At 37.8% G+C, this 20,121-nt stretch overlaps 2 non-coding genes across 2 annotated transcripts; one reads left to right on the top strand and one right to left on the bottom strand.

The window, feature by feature from the left end:
• Positions 1-4,476: 4,476 nt before the first annotated feature.
• LOC112746353 (small nucleolar RNA R71) lies at positions 4,477-4,585 on the top strand. The gene has a single exon (XR_003174242.1). It is a non-coding gene; the product is annotated as a small nucleolar RNA R71 (small nucleolar RNA).
• Positions 4,586-13,344: 8,759 nt separating this feature from the next.
• LOC112745806 (small nucleolar RNA R71) lies at positions 13,345-13,452 on the bottom strand. Its single transcript, XR_003173717.1, has one exon. It is a non-coding gene; the product is annotated as a small nucleolar RNA R71 (small nucleolar RNA).
• Between the last annotated feature and the right edge of the window lie 6,669 nt (positions 13,453-20,121).

Below are 20,121 nucleotides of genomic sequence, written 5' to 3'. Positions count from 1 at the left end.
GCCAGCTTGGATGCCTGTTTGGGCGTTTAACTCCAGTTCTGGTGCCAGTTTCGACGTTTTACGCCAGAAAAGGGTCACTGGCTGGCGTTGAACGCCAGTTTGGGCCATCAAATCTCGGGCAAAGTATAAACTATTATATATTGCTAGAAATTCCAAGATGTTAGCTTTCCAGCCCAATTAAGAACGTGCCAATTGGACTTTTGTAGCTCCAGAAAAATGCGTTTGAGTGCAGGGAGGTCAGAATCCAACAGCATCTGCAGTCCTTTCTCAGCCTCTGAATCAGATTTTTGCTCAGGTCCCTCAATTTTAGCCAGAAAATACCTGAAATTACAGAAAAATACACAAACTCATAGTAAAGTCCAGAAATGTAATTTTTGCATAAAAACTAATAAAAATATAATAAAAAGTAACTAAAATATACTAAAAACTATGTAAAAATAATGCCAAAAAGCGTATAAATTATCCACTCATCACAACACCAAACTTAAATTGTTGCTTGTCCCCAAGCAAATAAAAACAAAATAGGATAAAAAGAAGAGAAAATACAATAAATTTCAAAATATCAATGAAGCTTAGTTCCAATTAGATGAGCGGGACTAGTAGCTTTTTGCTTCTGAACAGTTTTGGCATCTCACTTTATCCTTTGAAGTTTAGAATGATTGGCATCCATAGGAAATCAGAATTCAGATAGTGTTACTAATTTTCCTAGTTTAGTATGTTGATTCTTGAACACAACTACTTTATGAGTCTTGGCCGTGATGCTTAGCATTTTGTTTTCCAGTATTACCACCGGATACATAAATGCCACAGACACATAACTGGGTGAACCTTTTCAGATTGTGACTCAGCTTTGCTAGAGTCCCCAGTTAGAGGTGCCCAGAGTTCTTAAGCACACTCTTTTTGCTTTGGATCACGACTTTTACCACTCAGTCTCAAGTTTTTCACTTGGACCTTAATGACACAAGCACATGGTTAGGGACAGCTTGACTTAGTCGCTTAGGCCAGGATTTTATTCCTTTGGGCCCTCCTATCCATTAATGCTCAAAGCCTTGGATCCTTTTTACCCTTGACTTTTAGTTTAAAGGGTTATTGGCTTTTTGCTCTTGCCTTTTGGTTTAAAGAGCTCTTGGCTTTTTCTGCTTGCTTTTTCTTTTTTCTTTCTTTTTCTTTATTTTTTGCCATTTTTTTTTGCAAGCTTTGTGTATTTCACTGCTTTTTCTTGCTTCAAGAATCAATTTTATGATTTTTCAAATCAATAACATTTCTCTTTTTTCATTATTCTTTCAAGAGCCAACAATTTTAACATTCATAAACTTCACTATAAAAAATGTGCACTGTTCAAGCATTCATTCAAAAAACAAAAAGAATTGCCACCACATCAAAATAATTAAACTATTTTCAAGATAGAATTCAAAATTCATGTACTTCTTTTTCTTTTTCAGAAAATATTTTTCATTTAAGAAAGGTGAAAGATTCATGGAACATTCATAGCTTTAAGACATAGACACTAAACACTAATGATCATGTAATGAAGACACAAACATAGTCAAAACATAAAGCATAAAAACCGAAAACAGAAAAGAAAATAAATAAGGAGATTAAAGAACGGGTCCACCTTAGTGATGGTGGCTTCTTCTTCCTCTTGAAGAACCAATAAAGTTCTTGAGCTCCTCTATGTCTCTTCCTTGCCTTTGTTGCTCCTCTCTCATGGACTTTTGGTCCTCTCTGATTTCATGGAGGATGATAGAGTGCTCTTGGTGCTCCACTCTTAGTTGCTCCATGTTGGAACTCAATTCTCCTAAAGAGGTGTTGAGTTGCTCCCAATAGTTGTGTGGAGGGAAATGCATCCCTTGAGGTAGAGATTTCTTGATGAGGGACTTCCTCATGCTCTTGTTGAGGTCCATGAGTGGGCTCTCTTGTTTGCTCTATCCTCTTTCTAGTGATGGGCTTTTGAGATGAATCTCTCCATCTCCCATGACTCAGAATTGGAAGCAACTGCCTTCCCTTTCCTCTTCCTAGAGGTTTCTTCGGCCTTAGGTGCCATTAATGGTTATGTAAAAAACAAAAAGCAGAGCTTTTTTCCACACCAAACTTAAAAAGTTTGCTCGTCCTCGAGCAAAAGAAGAAAGAAGGGATTAGAGGAAGAAGTGATGGAGGAGATGGAGGTGTGTGAATGGTTCGGCCAAGGGGGGTTTTAGGTGGTTATGATGTGTGAAAATGAAGGAGTGATGAAGGGCTTATAGAGGAGTGGAGTGGAGAGAGAATTCTTGTAATAGGGGTTGGGTTTGGGAGGGAGATGGTTTGAATTTGAATGGGTGGGGTTAGGTGGGTTGTATGATGGTTTTGGAGGAGAAATGGAGGTGATTGGTGGAGGTTATTTTGGGGAAGAGTTGGGGTTCACAGATCCTAAGGTGTCAAGAAATTCTGCTCCCTGCACCTTTCTGGCATTTAAATGCCCTCTGTGTGCCATTTCTGGCATTTAACGCCAGTCTGCTACCTTTCCTGGTGTTAAACGCCAGGCTGATGTCCCTTTCTGGCATTTAACGCCCAGAATGCTGTCAGACTGGGCGTTAAACTCCCATTCTGCTATCCTTACTGGCGTTTAAATTCCAGTAAGCATGTCCTCCAGGGTGTGCTATTTTTGATGCTGTTTTTGATTCCGCTTTAATTCTACAGCTATTTTTGTGACTCCACTTGATCATCAACCTAAAGAAAACATAAACTAACAGTAGAAAATGAAATGAAAAAGTAATTAACATAGATAAATAAGATTAGGTTGCCTCCCAATAAGCGCTTCTTTAATGTCAATAGCTTGACAGTAAGCTCCTACAGAGCTTCACAGATACTCAGAGCATGATTGTGGCCTCCCAACACCAAACTTAGAGTTTGAATGTGGGGGCTCTACTTGACTCTGTATAGAGAGAATTGGATGAAGCTTTTCATGCTTCTTCTTCATGTTTACAGAAGAAGATCCTTGAGCCTTAAACACAAGGTAGTCTTAATTCACTTGAAGGACTAACTCTCCTCTGTCCACATCAATCACAGCCCTTGCTGTGGCTAAGAAGGGTCTTCCAAGGATGATGGAGTCATCCTCATCCTTTCCAATGTCTAGGATTATGAAGTCAACAGGGATGTAAAGGCCTTCAACCTTCACTAAGACATCCTCTACAAGTCCATAAGCCTGTTTCATTGATTTGTCTGCCATCTCTAGTGAGATTCTTGCAGTTTATACCTCAAAGATCTCTAGTTTTTCCATTACAGAGAGTGGCATGAGGTTTATACCTGACCCCAGGTTATACAGAGCCTTCTCAAAGGTCATGGTGCCTATGGTACAAGGTATTAAGAACTTTCCAGGATCCAGTTTCTGCTGAGGTAATTTCTGCTGAACCAAGGCATTCAGTTCATTGATGAGCAATGGAGGTTCATCCTCCCAAGTCTCATTACCAAATAACTTGGCATTCAGCTTCATGATTGCTCCTAGATACTGAGCAACTTGCTCTTCAATAATATCTTCATCTTCTTCAGAGGAAGAATACTCATAAGAGCTCATGAATGGTAACAGTAAGTTCAGTAGAATCTCTATGGTCTCTGTATGAGCCTCAGATTCCTTTGGTTCCTCATTAGGGAACTCTTTAGTGGTTAGTGGACGTCCATTGAGGTCTTCCTCACTAGAAATCACTACTTCTTCCTCCTCTATAGGTTCGACCACTTTGGATATTTTGATGGCCTTGCACTCTCTCTTTGGATTCTCTTCTGTATTTCTTGGGAGAGTACTATGAGGGATTTCAGTAACTCTTTTACTCAGCTGACCCACTTGTGCCTCCAAATTTCTGATGGAGGACCTTGTTTCAGTCATAAAATTGAGAGTGGTCTTAGATAGATCAGATACTATGGTTGCTAAGTCAGAGATGCTCTGCTTAGAATTCTCTGTCTATTGCTGAGAAGATGATGGAAAAGGCTTGCTATTGCCAAACCTAGTTCTCCCACCATTATTATTATTGAAGCCTTGTTGAGGCTTCTGTTGATCCTTCCATGAGAAATTTGGATGATTTCTCCATGAAGGATTATAGGTGTTTTCATAGAATTCTCCCATGTAATTCACCTCTTCCATTGCAGGATTCTCAGGGACATAAGCTTCTCCTTCAGAGGAGGCTTCTTTAGTACTGTCGGATGCAGCTTGTATTCCAGTCAGATTCTGAGAAATCATATTGACTTGCTGAGTCAATATTTTATTCTGAGCCGATATGGCATTCAGAGTATCAATCTTAAGAACTTCTTTCTTCTGAGTCATCCCATTATTCACAGGATTTCTTTCAGAAGTATACATGAACTGGTTATTTGCAACGATTTCAATGAGTTCTTGGGCTTCTGCGGGTGTTTTCTTCAGATAAAGAGATCCACCAGCAGAGTGGTCCAATGATATCTTGGACAATTTAGACAGACCATCATAGAATATACCTAAGATGCTCCATTCTGAAAGCATGTCAGAAGGACACCTTCTGATCAATTGTTTGTATCTTTCCCAAGCTTCATAGAGGGATTCATCTTCCTTCTGTCTGAAGATTTGGACTTCCACTCTAACCTTGCTCATCTTTTGAGGTGGAAAGAATTTGGCCAAGAAAGCATTGACCTACTTTTCCCAAGAGTTCAAGCTTTCTCTAGGTTGTGAGTCCAACCATATCCGAGCTCTGTCTCTTATAGAAAAGGAGAAAAGCATAAGTCTGTAGACCTCGGGATCAACCCCATTGGTCTTAATAGTGTCACAGATTTGCAAGAATTCAGCTAAGAACTGATGAGGATCTTCCAATAGAAGTCCATGAAACTTACAATTCTGTTGCATTAGAGAAACTAAAGTTGTTTGCCCCAATTGCAGGAATTGAGATGCTTCTTCCATAGAAGTTGGAAGTTGGTGCAGTAAAGTCACCAAGCATCTTCCTTGCATCTCCACAATTGTTCTCAGGTTCGGCTGCCATGTTTGCCTCTTTTTTGAAATTTGCTGTAAGGTCCTCTCCGGAGTGTTGTGCTTTATCTTCTCTTAGCTTTCTCTTCAGAGTCCTTTTAGGTTCAGGATCAGCTTCAACAAGAATGTCTTTATCCCTGTTCCTGCTCATATGAAAAAGAAGAGAACAAAAAGAGAAGAGGAATCCTCTATATCACAGTATAGAGATTCCTTTATGTGTCAGAAGAAAAGAAGACTAGAAGAATGAGGTAGAGAGAGAATAAGAAGAATTCGAACACAGAGAGAGGGAGAGGGTTCAAATTATTAGATGAGTAGAAGAGAAATGTTAGTAAATAAATAAAATAAATATAAAGAGATGAGAGAGAGAGTATTCAAATTTTAAGAAGAGGGAAAAGAAAAATAGGTGAAGAAGTGGAAAAGAGAGGGAGAAGGGGTTGAACACGTTGATGAAGAAGGAATTGAAGTAGGGGTTTCTGGAAAAATGGTATTAGGGTGAAGATGATGGGAAGTAGCATATTGGGTGGTGGGATCAATAGGAATGGATTGGTGTGTGTGTTGTGCAGGAGGTAAGGAGGAGTGAGAATTTGGGCCAAGAATAGGTGTAATGGGTTGAAGAGGTTTTGGGCTTTTGGTGACTAAAGATAAAGTTAATTCATGAAAAAGAACATTTCTAGATACCAAAATCTTTTTATCATGTAAAGAATAGACAATATATCCTTTTAAACCATTTGGGTAACCAAGAAAAATTGCTTTGTATGCCCGCGGATCAAATTTTGAACAAATGTTAGTAAGAGTAGAAACAAAACATAAGTATCCAAAAATTTTTAAATCATTGTAATTAGGTGATTTATTATATAAAACTTCAAAAGAGGTTTTAAATTTTAAAATAGATGATGGAATCTGATTTATTAAATAAACCGCTGATTGATAGCATAAAATCAAAAATTAAGAGGTAAATTGGATTGAAATATGAAAGCTCTTGCAACATTTAAAATATGTTGATATTTTTTTCCACTCTACCATTATGTTGAGGTATTTCAACACAACTTCGTCGATGAATGATCCCTTTGGATGAGTAAAATTCAGTAAATAAAAATTTAGGACCATTATCACAACGAACAATTTTAACTTTTGAATTAAATTGAGTTTTTACTAAACCAATAAAATTTGTAATGTGTTGTAAAACCTCACTTTTAGACTTTAATAAAACAACCCAAGTGAATCAGCTAAAATCATCTACAATAGTTAAAAAATATTTATGATAATGAATAGAAACAGTTCTAAATAGTCCCAAAATATCAAAGTGTAATAATTCAAAATTAGCGTTTGCATGACTCAAAGTTGTGAAAAAGAAAGTTTTCTTTGCTTAGAAAAATGGCATACATCGTAAATTTCATTTTGATGAGATGAAATAAAAGGATATTACCTATATAAAAAATTGAGTCTTTGTCCAAAAAAATATCCTAAATGGAGATGCCATAACTTAGAAGATGTTGAGTGTTGATGGTGTGTGAAATTTATTGAATGTAACGGTATTGTAGTGTTATTGGTGGTGTCAAAGGCTTTTTCAAAGATGTACAATCCTTCTCTTAATTTACCCAAATCAATCATCCTCAATGTGTTCAATTCCTGTAGAAGACATGAATATTGAGAAAAAGTAAGATCATAATGAAGCATAGAGGTAATTTTTAAAACGAAAATTAGATTGAAGTAAAACATTGGCAAATACAAGACATCATTAAAAAATAAGATGTTGGAAATATAACAACACCTTTATATTGTGCAATGACTTGTGAACTATTTGGCATATGAACAATAATAGGTCTAATTTTTGTGTAAGAAACAAAATTTGAAAAATTCGAAGTTGTATAATCTGTAGTACCAGAATCAATTATCCAAGTACCAGAAAAATTAGAGGATGATGTAATATTATTTAAAATAAAAAAGGTATATGAAGAACAAAGTAAATAAATGCCCAAACATGGGTAGGAAGCAGCCCGGTTTGAGAGGAAGTAGAGCCCTTCTCATCCTTGTTTTCTGAAGCATAGGCCTAAGCGTGTTTCAAAAATGCCAAGAGAGTATTGTATTGGGAGGGGGTCAAGCCCATTACTGACTGCTCCTGGGTTGTCTTCAACGCATCCCTCCCCCCTCTGAATTAGGGCATTTGGTGGCTGTGACAGAGAGGGTTGGAAGGAGGCGATGGTGCTGTGCACAGAAGAGGGTGCCCTTTCGCTGGAGATGCACGACTGTCCTGGGAATCGCAAATGACCTAGGGGGTAACCGTGCTTTCCATAGCAAACATCCACAGTGTGCCCCCCTTTTCCACAGAATGTGCAAAGCTTGGAAGGAGGAGCATCACGTCGGGCATTAGCGGAACCAGAGCCTCGTCCGCAGCTATAGGAGACGTGTGAGGTATCCAATGCGGCGGCAAAAATCCGCTGCTCATCTAGGATACTAGACCCGATTTGGATCTGCCACTCATGTTAAATTACCATCGCGAAGACTCTGGTCACAGGAGGCAGAAGGTCCATGAGAAGTAACTGTGAACGAACGACCGCGTACCATTTATTTAGGCCCTTCAAAAATCTAATGATGAAGTCTTGGTTTCGATAGGTTTTATTTGGACAAGTGAAGATAGGAAGTGGTATGGAATTTTCAAGTTTCTCCCAGAGGGTTTTCAGAAAAGTATAGAAGTCAGTGACAGTAAGTGTACCTTGTTTTAGGCTATAAACTTCTTCTTGTAATTCTGCTACGCGTAAGAAATTTGACTAACAAAATCATTCTTTAAGATCAATACAAACAGAGGCAGCAATATTGAGATATATCATGCTCTGAGTGATGGATGGTGAAAGAGAATGAAAAAGCTAGGAAAGAACGAGGTTGTTGCAACGTTCCTAGGCTGGGATGAGAGGATATTCAGAAAGGGGTGAAGGTATTGTACCAGTGAGAAAATCATGTTTATTTTTAGAAATAACTGCTATGGTGAAATATCTACTCCAAGAATAGTAGTTATTTCTTGTTAGAATAGGAGCAACAAGCACAGACGTAAAATTTTCGCTAGGATGTATATAATAGGGACTGGATTGATCTTAAAAAATATCCACTATGTGTGATGAAGAAGAAGGAGGAGAGGGAGGAGATCACTGATTATTAGAACTAGAGATTTTAACTATATTCTGGGTATCAATAGAGCCGTAACGGCTCTGATACCATAACAAGAACAAGAAAAAGGCAGAGAATAGTATGAATGAATGAAAATGTGTATTGTATTCCCCTTGTTGACCAATGATTACAAAGGATGTATATATATAGAAAGAAAAATGCACAGCTCACCAAATCCATATGACAGCTATCAAATCTAGAAAATGAATCTTATCCTAACAGAAAAGGTGAGTCACACATTTTGGAACAATAGAAGAAAAGTTTGAGCAAAAAGAAATAATAGAAAAGTAAAGAATTGCTTCTTATGAATGTTAAATTTGGGCCTGAATTTTTTTGTGTTGTTGTTATGTTGGGCTGATGGAGGTTGGTTTAATAAAAAATAGGTTTAATTACTCTGTTGGTTCCTATAGGAACGCGAATTTTTTAATTAGGTCTCTATATTTTTTTCCTTTTAATTGAGTCCTTGCACCAATTTTTTTTTAATGGAGTCCCTACACTTTTTTTTCCTTTTATTTGAGTCCCTGCACCAATTTTTTTTAGTTGGGTCCCTATACAATTAAGCCAATTACTACCAAAATGGACCTAATTGAAAAAAAAATTGGTGCAAGGACCCAATTAAAAGGAAAAAAATATAGAGACCTAATTAAAAATTTTGCAAAACTATAGAGACCAACAGAGTAATTAAACCTAAAAAATACTCTAACTTTTAATAACAAAAATGTCTATAAAATATTATAAAATACAACAAAATAATAAAAAAATATTATTTTTTATGAGAAAAATAACTTTTTTATTTAACAAATTACTTTTGCAGTTGTGTTAAAATTTTATAAAAAAATTTATTTTTTAAAAGTATTCTTGGTCATTGACAAAATAAATTGTAAAAAATCATACCAAAATCTAATCTCTAAAACACTTTTTGAAAATGTATATTTCGATGGATATTCATCACAAAAAAAATCGTTGGGTACCATTGGATTTTCCGTCAGATTTAGCGTTGCATGTTACTGTCGGATTTACAATCAGATTTATAAGCGAGAGGTGGAACTATTTACCGTTAAATTTCTATTCTGACGGTAAAGTGACTTGTAATAAATGAAGGAAAAATGGAAAACTTGACGCAGATTCGTTACCATCGGATAGATCCAACGGTAACTCAATTTAGTACGACGCAGTATTTTGGTCACCTGCAAAACATTACCATTGAAGTTATTCGCCAGTAAATCTGATTGTAACGAGCCAAAAAATTTGAGGTGCGAACCCTCTCCCCTTTCATTTCAAATCTCCTTCTCTCGGTTTACCCTCTCTTCTCCCACTCTCTCTCTAACCCTCTTCCTGTCACTCCGTCAGCCCCGCCGCCGTCGGTAGTCCCTCTGCAGCCCACTTTCGCTGCCGCCCCCTCTCCCCTACAACCCACTCTCTCTCTGACCTTCTCCCTAGACATCCTCTCCGGTAGCCCCTCTCCCTCTTGTCGCATGATGAGCAGATAATTTATACACTTTTTGGCAGTGTTTTTACATAGTTTTTAATATGATTTAGTTAGTTTTTAGTATATTTTTATTAGTTTTTAATTAAAATTCACATTTCTGAACTTTACTATGAGTTTGTGTGTTTTCTGTGATTTCAGGTAATTTCTGGCTGAAATTGAGGGACCTAAGCAAAAATCTGATTCAGAGGCTGAAGAAGGACTGCAGATGCTGTTGGATTCTGACCTCCCTGCACTCAAAGTGGATTTTCTGGAGCTACAGAAGTCCAAATGGCGCGCTTTGAATTGCGTTAGAAAGTAGACATCCAGGACTTTCTAGCAATATATAATAGTCCATACTTTTCCTGAGTTTAGACGATGCAAACTTGCGTTCAATGCCAGATTTCTGCCTTATTCTGGAGTTAAACGCCAGAAAGAGGTTGCAAAGCAGAGTTAAATGCCAGAAACAGGTTACAAACTGGTGTTTAACTCCAAGGAAGACCTCTACACGTGAAAGCTTTAATGCTCAGCCCAAGCACACACCAAGTGGGCCCGGAAGTAGATTTCTGCATCATTTACTTATCTCTGTAAACCCTAGTAACTAGTTTAGTATAAATAGGACTTTTTACTATTATATTTACATCTTCGGATCATCTTTTGATCATGTTTTGATGATTGAACCCTCTTTGGGAGGCTGGTCATTCGGCCATGCCTGGACCATTATCCCTTATGTATTTTCAACGGTAGAGTTTCTACATACCATAGATTAAGGTGTGGAGCTCTGTTGTTCCTCATGAATTAATGCAAAGTACTATTATTTTTCTATTCAATTCAAGCCTATTTCTTCTCTAAGATATTCATTCGCACACAAGAACATGATGAATGTGATGATTATGTGACGCTCATCATCATTCTCACTTATCAACGCGTGTCTGACAAACACTTCCGTTCTACATGCAAACAAGCTTGAATGTGTATCTCTTAGCCTTCTGATCGTGAGATCAAAGTCTTCCTGGTATAGGCTAGAACTATTGGTGGCCATTCTTGAGATTCGAAAAGTCTAAACCTTGTCTGTGGTATTCCGAGTAGGATCCGGGAAGGGATGGTTGTGACTGGGCATAGTGACAGACGCAAAAGGATTACTGAATCCTATTCTAGTATGATCGAGAACCGACAGATGATTAGCCGTGCGGTGACAGCGCATCTTGGACCATTTTCACTGAGAGGACGGGAAGTAGCCATTGACAACGGTGATGCCCTACTTAAAGCTTGCCATGGAAAGGATTAGGAATAATTAGATGAAGACAGCAGGAAAGCAGAGGTTCAGGAGGAATAAAAGCATCTCTATACGCTTATCTGAAATTCTCACCAAGGAATTACATAAGTATCTCTATCCTATTTTATATTTTAATTATCAATTCACCATAACCATTTGAATCCGCCTGACTGAGATTTACAAAGTGACCATAGCTTGCTTCAAGCCGACAATCTCCGTGGGATCGACCCTTACTCACGTAAGGTTTATTACTTGGACGACCCAGTGCACTTGCTGGTTAGTTGTGCGAAGTTGTGACAAAGAATTAAGATTATGAACGTGCGTATTAAGTTTTCAGCGCCGTTACCAAGGAATGAACGATCACGATTTCTGCGCACCAAGTTTTTGGCGCCGTTGCCGGGGATTGTTCGAGTTTGAACAACTGACGGTTCATCTTATTGCTCATATTAGGTAATTTTATTTTAATTTTAAGCTTTTTATTTCTTATTTTCGAAAAATACAAAAAAAATTTTTTTTCTTCTTTTTCGTTTTTCCCAAAATAATTTTCGAAAAAAAAAATTTAATAAAACCATAAAAACCAAAAATTTGATGTTTCTTGTTTGAGTCTAGTGTCAAATTTTATGTTTGGTGTTAATTGCATCTTTTCAATTTCATTAAAGTTTTTGAAAACTCATGTATGATGTTCTTCATGATCTTCAAGTTGTTCTTGATGATCTTCTTTGTTTGATCTTTAAATTTTCTTGTTTTGTGTCTTTTCTTGTTTTTCATATGCATTTTTGAATTATTAGTGTCTAAAGTTTAAAAATTTTTAAGTTTGGTGTCTTGCATGTTTTTCTTTTCTTAAAAATTTTCAAAAATAATTCTTGGTGTTCATCTTGATCTTCAAAGTGTTCTTGGTGTTCATCTTGACATTCAAAGTGTTCTTGCATGCATTTTTATTTTGATCTTAAATTTTCATGTTTTGCATCATTTTTATGTTTTTCTCTTTCTTCATTAAAAATTCAAAAATAAAAAAATATCTTTCCCTTATTCTTCTCATAAATTTCGAATATTTGAGTTGACTTTTTCAAAAAAATTTCAAAATTTAGTTGTTTCTTATAAGTCAAATCAAATTTTCAATTTAAAAATTTTGTCTTTTTCAAATCTTTTTTCAAAAGTCAAATCTTTTTCATTTCTTTTATGATTTTCGAAAATTTTAAAATGATTTTCAAAATCTTTTTCTTAATTTCATTTCATAATTTCAAAATCTTTACTAACAATTAATGTGATTGATTCAAAAAATTTTAGTTTGTTACTTGCCTAATAAGAAAGGTTCAATCTTTAAATTTTAAAATCATATCTTTTTGTTTCTTGTTAGTCAAGTAATCAACTTTAATTTCAAAAAAATCAAATCTTTTTAATTTCCAATTCAAATCTTTTTCAAAATGATTTTCAATCATATCTTTTTCAATGTCAATCACATCTTTTTCAAAATCAATTTCAAAATCTTTTCTAACCTCTTATCTTTTCAAAATTGATTTTCAAATATTTTTCAATTAATCTTATCTTTTTGTTTAATTCTTATCTTTTTCAAAACTACCTAACTAATTCTCTCTCTCTAATTTTTGAAAATCACCTTCCTCTTTTTCAAAATTCCTTTTTAATTAACTAATTGTTTTAAATTTTAATTTAATTTAACTTCAATTTTCTTTTTAAATTTTTTGAATTCTAACCAAAATTCAAAATAAAAACAAAAATATTTTTCTTTTCTTTTCAATTATTTTCAAAAATTCTTCTCTCTCACCTCCTCCTAATTATTTATTTATCTACTAACACTTCTCTTCTTCTTAAAAATTCGAACCCTCTCCCTCTTTCTGTGTTCAGATTTCTTTTATTCTTCTACTCACATAAAGGAATCTCTATACTGTGACATAGAGGATTCCTCTTCTTTTCTGTTTTCTTCTTTTTCATATGAGCAGGAACAAGGATAAGAACATTCTTGTTGAAGCCGATCCTGAACCTGAAAGGACTCTGAAGAGGAAACTAAGGGAAGCTAAAGCACAAGTCTCTGGAGAAAATCTGACAGAAATTTTCGAAAAAGATGGAGACATGGCCGAAAATAATAACAATGCAAGGAACATGCTTGGTGACTTTACTGCACCAAATTTCAATTTACATGGAAGAAGCATCTCAATCCCTGCCATTGGAGCAAACAATTTTGAGCTAAAGCCTCAATTAGTTTCTCTGATGCAACAGAATTGCAAGTTTCATGGACTTCCATCAGAAGATCCTTTTCAGTTCTTAACTAAATTCTTGCAAATCTGTGAGACTGTTAAGACCAATGGGATTGATTCTGAGGTCTACAGGCTTATGCTTTTCCCGTTTGCTGTAAGGGACAGAGCTAGAATATGGTTGGACTCTCAACCTAAAGATAGCCTGAACTCTTGGGATAAGCTGGTCACGACTTTCTTAGCCAAGTTCTTTCCTCCTCAAAAGCTTAGCAAGCTTAGAGTGGATGTTCAAACCTTCAAACAGAAAGAAGGTGAATCCCTCTATGAAGCTTGGGAGAGATACAAGCAACTGACCAAAAAGTATCCTTCTGACATGCTTTCAGAATGGACCATCCTGGATATATTCTATGATGGTCTGTCTGAATTATCAAAAATGTCATTGGACCATTCTGCAGGTGGATCCATTCACCTAAAGAAAACACCTGCAGAAGCTCAGGAACTCATTGACATGGTTGCAAATAACCAGTTCATGTACACTTCTGAAAGGAATCCTGTGAGTAATGGGATGCCTCAGAGGAAGGAAGTTCTTGAGATTGATACTCTGAATGCCATATTGGCTCAGAATAAAATATTGACTCAGCAAGTCAATATGATTTCTCAGAGTCTGAATGGATTGCAAGCTGCATCCAACAGTACTCAAGAGGCATCTTCTGAAGAAGAAGCTTATGATCCTGAGAACCCTGCAATAGCAGAGGTGAATTACATGGGGGAACTCTATGGAAATACCTATAATCCCTCATGGAGAAATCATCCAAATTTCTCATGGAAGGATCAACAAAAGTCTCAACAAGGCTTTAATAATGGTGGAAGAAACAGGTTTAGCAATAGCAAGCCTTTTCCATCATCCACTCAGCAACAGACAGAGAATTCTGAGTAGAATCTATCTAGCTTAGCAAATATAGTCTCTGATCTATCTAAGGCCACTTTAAGTTTCATGAATGAAACAAGGTCCTCCATTAAAAATTTGGAGGCACAAGTGGGCCAGCTGAGTAAAAGGGTCACTAAAACTCCTCCTAGTATTCTCCCAAGCAATACAGAAGAGAATCCAAAAAGAGAGTGCTAGGCCATTACCTTACTTGGTGTGGCCGAACCCAAAGAGGTGGAGGAGGACGTGAATCCTAGTGAGGAAGACCTCCTGGGAGGCTCAGTGACCAATAAGGAGTTTCCCTTTGAGGAACCAAAGGAATCTGAGGCTCATCTAGAGACCATAGAGATTCCATTGAACCTCTTTCTACCCTTCATGAGCTCTGATGAGTATTCATCCTCTGAAGAGGATGAAGACATTACTGAAGAGCAAGTTGCTAAGTACCTTGGTGCAATCATAAAGCTGAATGCCAAATTATTTGGTAATGAGACTTGGGAAGATGAACCTCTCTTGCTCACCAATGAACTGAATGCATTGGATAGGCATAAATTATCTCAAAAGAAATAGGATCCTGGTAAATTTCTAATTCTCTGTAACATAGGCACCATGACCTTTGAGAAGGCTCTGTATGACCTGGGGTCAGAAATAAACTTAATGCCACTCTCTGTAATGGAGAAACTTGGGATCTTTGAGGTGCAAGTTGCCAGAATCTCATTAGAGATGGCAGAAAACTCAAGAAAACATGCTTATGGACTAGTAGAGGACGTGCTAGTAAAGGTTGAAGGCCTTTACATCCCGGCTGATTTCATAATCCTAGACACTCGGAAGGATGAGGATGAATCCATCATCCTTGGAAGACCCTTCCTAGCCACAGCAAGAGCTGTGATTGATGTGGATAGAGGAGAATTGGTCCTTCAACTAAATGAGGACAACCTTGTATTTAAAACTCAAGGATCTCCTTCTGTAACCATGGAGAGTAAGCATGAAAAGCTTCTCTCACTGCAGAGTCAACCAAAGCCCCCACATTCAAACTTTAAATTTGGTGTTGGGAGGCCACAACCAAACTCTAAGTTTGGTGTTGAACCCCCACATTCAAACTCTAAGTTTGGTGTTGGAAGGTCCCAACAATGCTCTGAACATTTGTGAGGCTCCATGAGAGCTCACTGTCAAGCTATTGACATTAAAGAAGCGCTTGTTGGGAGGCAACCCAATATTATTTAATTATATCTATTTATTTTCTATTGTTATTTAATATTTTTTATAGGTTGATGATCATGTGGAGTCACAAAAACTACTGAAAAATCAAAAACAGAATGAAAAACAGCTTTAAAAACAGCTCACCCTGGAGGAAGAACTTACTGGAATTTAAACGCTAGTAAGAAGCATCAAACTGGCGTTTAACGCTAGAAATAAGCATCAAGCTGGCGTTAAACGCCAGAAACAAGCACCAGACTGGCGTTTAACGCCAGAACATAGCATGGAAGTGGCGTTAAACGCCAGAAACAGGCTACATTTGGGCGTTTAACGCCAAAAAAAGCAGCAAGTTGGCGTTTAACGCCAGACATGCATGCTAAGGGTATTTTACACGCCTAATTGGAGCAGGGATGTTAAGTCCTTGACCCCACAGGATCTGTGGACCCCACAGGATCCCCACATTTTCTTCTCTCCTCTTCACACCTTTTCATAACTCTCTTCCACAAATACCCCTCACCAATCACCTCAATCACTCTTTCCTATCACTTCTTCGCCACTCACATCCATCCTCTCTTCCCCAAAAACCCCACCTACCTCCAAAATTCGAACTTTTTTCCCTCCCAAACCCAACCCTAATGGCCTAACCCTAAACCTCTCCCCACTCCTATATAAACCCCTCATCCCCTCTTCATTTTCACACAACACAATCCTCTCTTCTTCCCCTTGGCCGAATACACACCTCTCTCCCTCTCCTCCATTTTTCTTCTTCTTCTCATTCTTTCTTTCTTCTTTTGCTCAAGGACGAGCAAAAATTTTAAGTTTGGTGTGGTAAAAGCATTGCTTTTTGTTTTTCCATAACCATTAATGGCACCTAAGGCCAGAGAAACCTCAAGAAAGAGGAAAGAGAAGGCAATTGCTTCCACCTCTGAGTCATGGGAGATGGAGAGATTCATCTCAAAGGTCCATCAAGACCACTTCTATGAAGTTGTGGCCAAGAAGAAAGTGATCCCTGAGATTCCTTTCAAGCTCAAAAAGAATGAGTATCCGGAGATCCGACATGAGATCCGAAGAAGAGGTTGGGAAGTTCTCACCAACCCCATTCAACAAGTCGGGATCTTAATGGTTCAAGAGTTCTATGCAAACGCATGGATCACTAGGAACCATGATCAAAGTGTGAACCCGAATCCAAAGCATTGGCTTACCATGGTTCGGGGGAAATACTTAGATTTCAGTCCGGAAAATGTAAGGCTGGCATTCAACTTGCCAATGATGCAAGAAAATGCACGCCCCTACACTAGAAGGGTCAACTTTGATCAAAGGTTGGACCAAGTCCTCATGGACATATGTGTGGAAGGAGCTCAATAGAAAGTTGACTCAAGAGGCAAACCGGTTCAATTGAGAAGACTGGACCTTAAGCCTATAGTTAGAGGATGGTTGGAGTTTATTCAACGCTCAATTATTCCTACTAGCAACTGGTCTGAAGTTACTGTAGACCAGGCCATCATGATCTATAGTATCATGATTGGGGAGGAAGTGGAAGTTCATGAGATTATACCTCAAGAACTCTACAAGGTGGCTGACAAGTCCTCCACTTTGGCAAGGTTAGCCTTTCCTCACCTCATTTGCCACCTCTGCAATTCGGCTGGAATTGACATAGAGGTAGACATCCTCATTGATGAGGACAAGCCCATCACTAAGAAGAGGATGGAGCAAACAAGAGATCATGGACCTCAACAAGAGTATGAGGAAATTTCTCACCATAAAATCCCTGAGATGCCTCAAGGGATGCACTTCCCTCCACAAAACTATTGGGAGCAAATCAACACTTCCCTAGGAGAATTAAGCTCCAACATGGGACAACTAAGGATGGAGCACCAAGAGCACTCCATCATCCTCCATGAGATTAGAGAAGATCAGAGAGCTATGAGGGAGGAGCAACAAAGACAAGGAAGAGATATGGAGGAGCTCAAGAGCACCATTGGTTCTTCAAGAAGAGGAAGACGTCACCCTCACTAAGGTGGACCCATTCCTTAATCTCCTTGTTCTTATTTTCTTATTTTTCATTTACTATGCTTTATGTTTATGTTTGTGTCTTATTACATGATCATTAGTATTTAAGTGTCTATGCCTTAAAGTTATGAATGTCCTATGAATCCATCACCTCTCTTAAATGAAAAATGTTTTAATTACAAAAGAACAAGAAGTACATGATTTTGAATTCATCCTTGAAACTAGTTTAATTATTTTGATGTGGTGACAATACTTTTTGTTTTCTGAATGAATGCTTGAACAGTGCATATGTCTTTTGATATTGTGGTTTATGAATGTTAAATATGTTGGCTCTTGAAAGAATGATGAAAAGGAGAAATGTTATTGATAATCTGAAAAATAAAAAAAATTGATTCTTGAAGCAAGAAAAAGCAGTGAATACAAAAGCTTGCGAAAAAAAAGAGAGAGAAAAGAAAAATGGCGAAAAAAAAGAGAAGGAAAAAGAAAAAGCAAGCAGAAAAAGCCAAAAGCTCTTTAAACCAAAAGGCAAGAGCAAAAAGCCAATAGCCCTTAAAACCAAAAGGCAAGGGTAATAAAAAGGATCCAAGGCTTTGAGCATCAGTGGATAGGAGGGCCTAAAGGAATAAAATCTTGGCCTAAGCGGCTAAACTAAGCTGTCCTTAACCATGTGCTTGTGGCGTGAAGGTGTCAAGTAAAAACTTGAGACTGAGCGGTTAAAGTCAAGGTCCAAAGCAAAAAAAGAGTGTGCTTAAGAACCCTGGACACCTCTAATTGGGGACTTTAGCAAGGCTGAGTCACAATCTGAAAAGGTTCACCCAGTTATGTGTCTGTGGCATGTATGTATCCGGTGGTAATACTGGAAAACAGAGTGCTTAGGGCCACGGCCAAGACTCATAAAGTATATGTGTTCACGAATCAACATACTGAACTAGGAGAATCAATAACACTATCTAAAATCTAAGTTCCTATAGATGCCAATCATTCTGAACTTCAATGGATAAAGTGAGATGCCAAAACTATTCAAGAGGCAAAAAGCTACTAGTCCCGCTCATCTAATTGGAGCTAAGTTTCATTGATATTTGGAATTTATAGTATATTCTCTTCTTTTTATCCTATTTGATTTTTAGTTGCTTGGGGACAAGCAACAATTTAAGTTTGGTGTTGTGATGAGTGGATAATTTATACGCTTTTTGGCAGTGTTTTTACATAGTTTTTAGTATGATTTAGTTAGTTTTTAGTATATTTTTATTAGTTTTTAATTAAAATTCACATTTCTGGACTTTACTATGAGTTTGTGTGTTTTTCTGTGATTTCAGGTAATTTCTGGCTGAAATTGAGGGACCTGAGCAAAAATCTGATTAAGAGGCTGAAGAAGGACTGCAGATGTTGTTGGATTCTGACCTCCCTGAACTCAAAGTAGATTTTTTGGAGCTACAAGAGTCCACATGGCGCGCTCTCAATTGCGTTGGAAAGTAGACATCCAGGGCTTTCCAGCAATATATAATAGTCCATACTTTGCCCGAGTTTAGATGACGCAAACTGGCGTTCAACGCCAGCTTTCTGCCCTATTCTGGAGTTAAACGCCAGAAACAGGTTGCAAAGCAGAGTTAAACGCCAGAAACAGGTTACAAACTGGTGTTTAACTCCAAGGAAGACCTTTACACGTGAAAGCTTCAATGCTCAGCCCAAGCACACACCAAGTGGGCCCGGAAGTGGATTTCTGCATCATTTACTTATCTCTGTAAACCCTAGTAACTAGTTTAGTATAAATAGGACTTTTAACTATTGTATTTACATCTTCGGATCATCTTTTGATCATGTTTTGATGATTGAACCCTCTTTGGGAGGCTGGCCATTCGGCTATGCCTGGACCATTATCCCTTATGTATTTTCAACGGTAGAGTTTCTACACACCATAGATTAAGGTGTGGAGCTCTACTGTTCCTCATGAATTAATGCAAAGTACTATTGTTTTTCTATTCAATTCAAGCCTATTTCTTCTCTAAGATATTCATTCGCACACAAAAACATGATGAATGTGATGATTATGTGACGCTCATCATCATTCTCACTTATGAACGCGTGTCTGACAAACACTTCCGTTTTACATGCAAACAAGCTTGAATGTGTTTCTCTTAGCCTTCTGATCGTGAGATCAGAGTCTTCGTGGTATAGGCTAGAACTATTGGCAGCCATTCTTGAGATCTGGAAAGTCTAAACCTTGTCTGTGGTATTCCGAGTAGGATCCGGGAAGGGATGGTTGTGACGAGCTTCAAACTCGCGAGTGCTGGGCGTAGTGACAGACGCAAAAGGATTACTGAATCCTATTCCAGTATGATCGAGAACCGACAGATGATTAGCCGTGCGGTGACAGCGCATATTGGACCATTTTCACTGAGAGGACGGGAAGTAGCCATTGACAATGGTGATGCCCTACATAAAGCTTGCCATGGAAAGGAGTAGGAATGACTGGATGAAGACAGCAGGAAAGCAGAGGTTCAGGAGGAACAAAAGCATCTCTATACGCTTATCTGAAATTCTCACCAAGGAATTACATAAGTATCTCTATCCTATTTTATATTTTAATTATATTTTAATTATCAATTCACCATAACCATTTGAATCCGCCTGACTGAGATTTACAAAGTGACCATAGCTTGCTTCAAGTCGACAATCTCTGTGGAATCGACCCTTACTCACGTAAGGTTTATTACTTGGACGACCCAGTGCACTTGCTGGTTAGTTGTGCGAAGTTGTGACAAAGAATTAAGATTATGAACGTGCGTATTAAGTTTTCAGCGCCGTTACCAAGGAATGAACGATCACGATTTCTGCGCACCATCGCACCTCCATCTCTGCTAGCCACCACCAACAACATCGACCCTCCAACATTCTTCCATCGATGCTGTCGCTGCTGCT

This window comes from Arachis hypogaea, chromosome 14, assembly GCF_003086295.3.
Source record: "Arachis hypogaea cultivar Tifrunner chromosome 14, arahy.Tifrunner.gnm2.J5K5, whole genome shotgun sequence".
In the NCBI taxonomy this organism is placed as follows: Eukaryota; Viridiplantae; Streptophyta; class Magnoliopsida; order Fabales; family Fabaceae; genus Arachis; species Arachis hypogaea.
The sequence above is the reverse complement of the archived record's forward strand: the minus strand, read 5'-3'. Positions and strand labels throughout refer to the sequence as shown.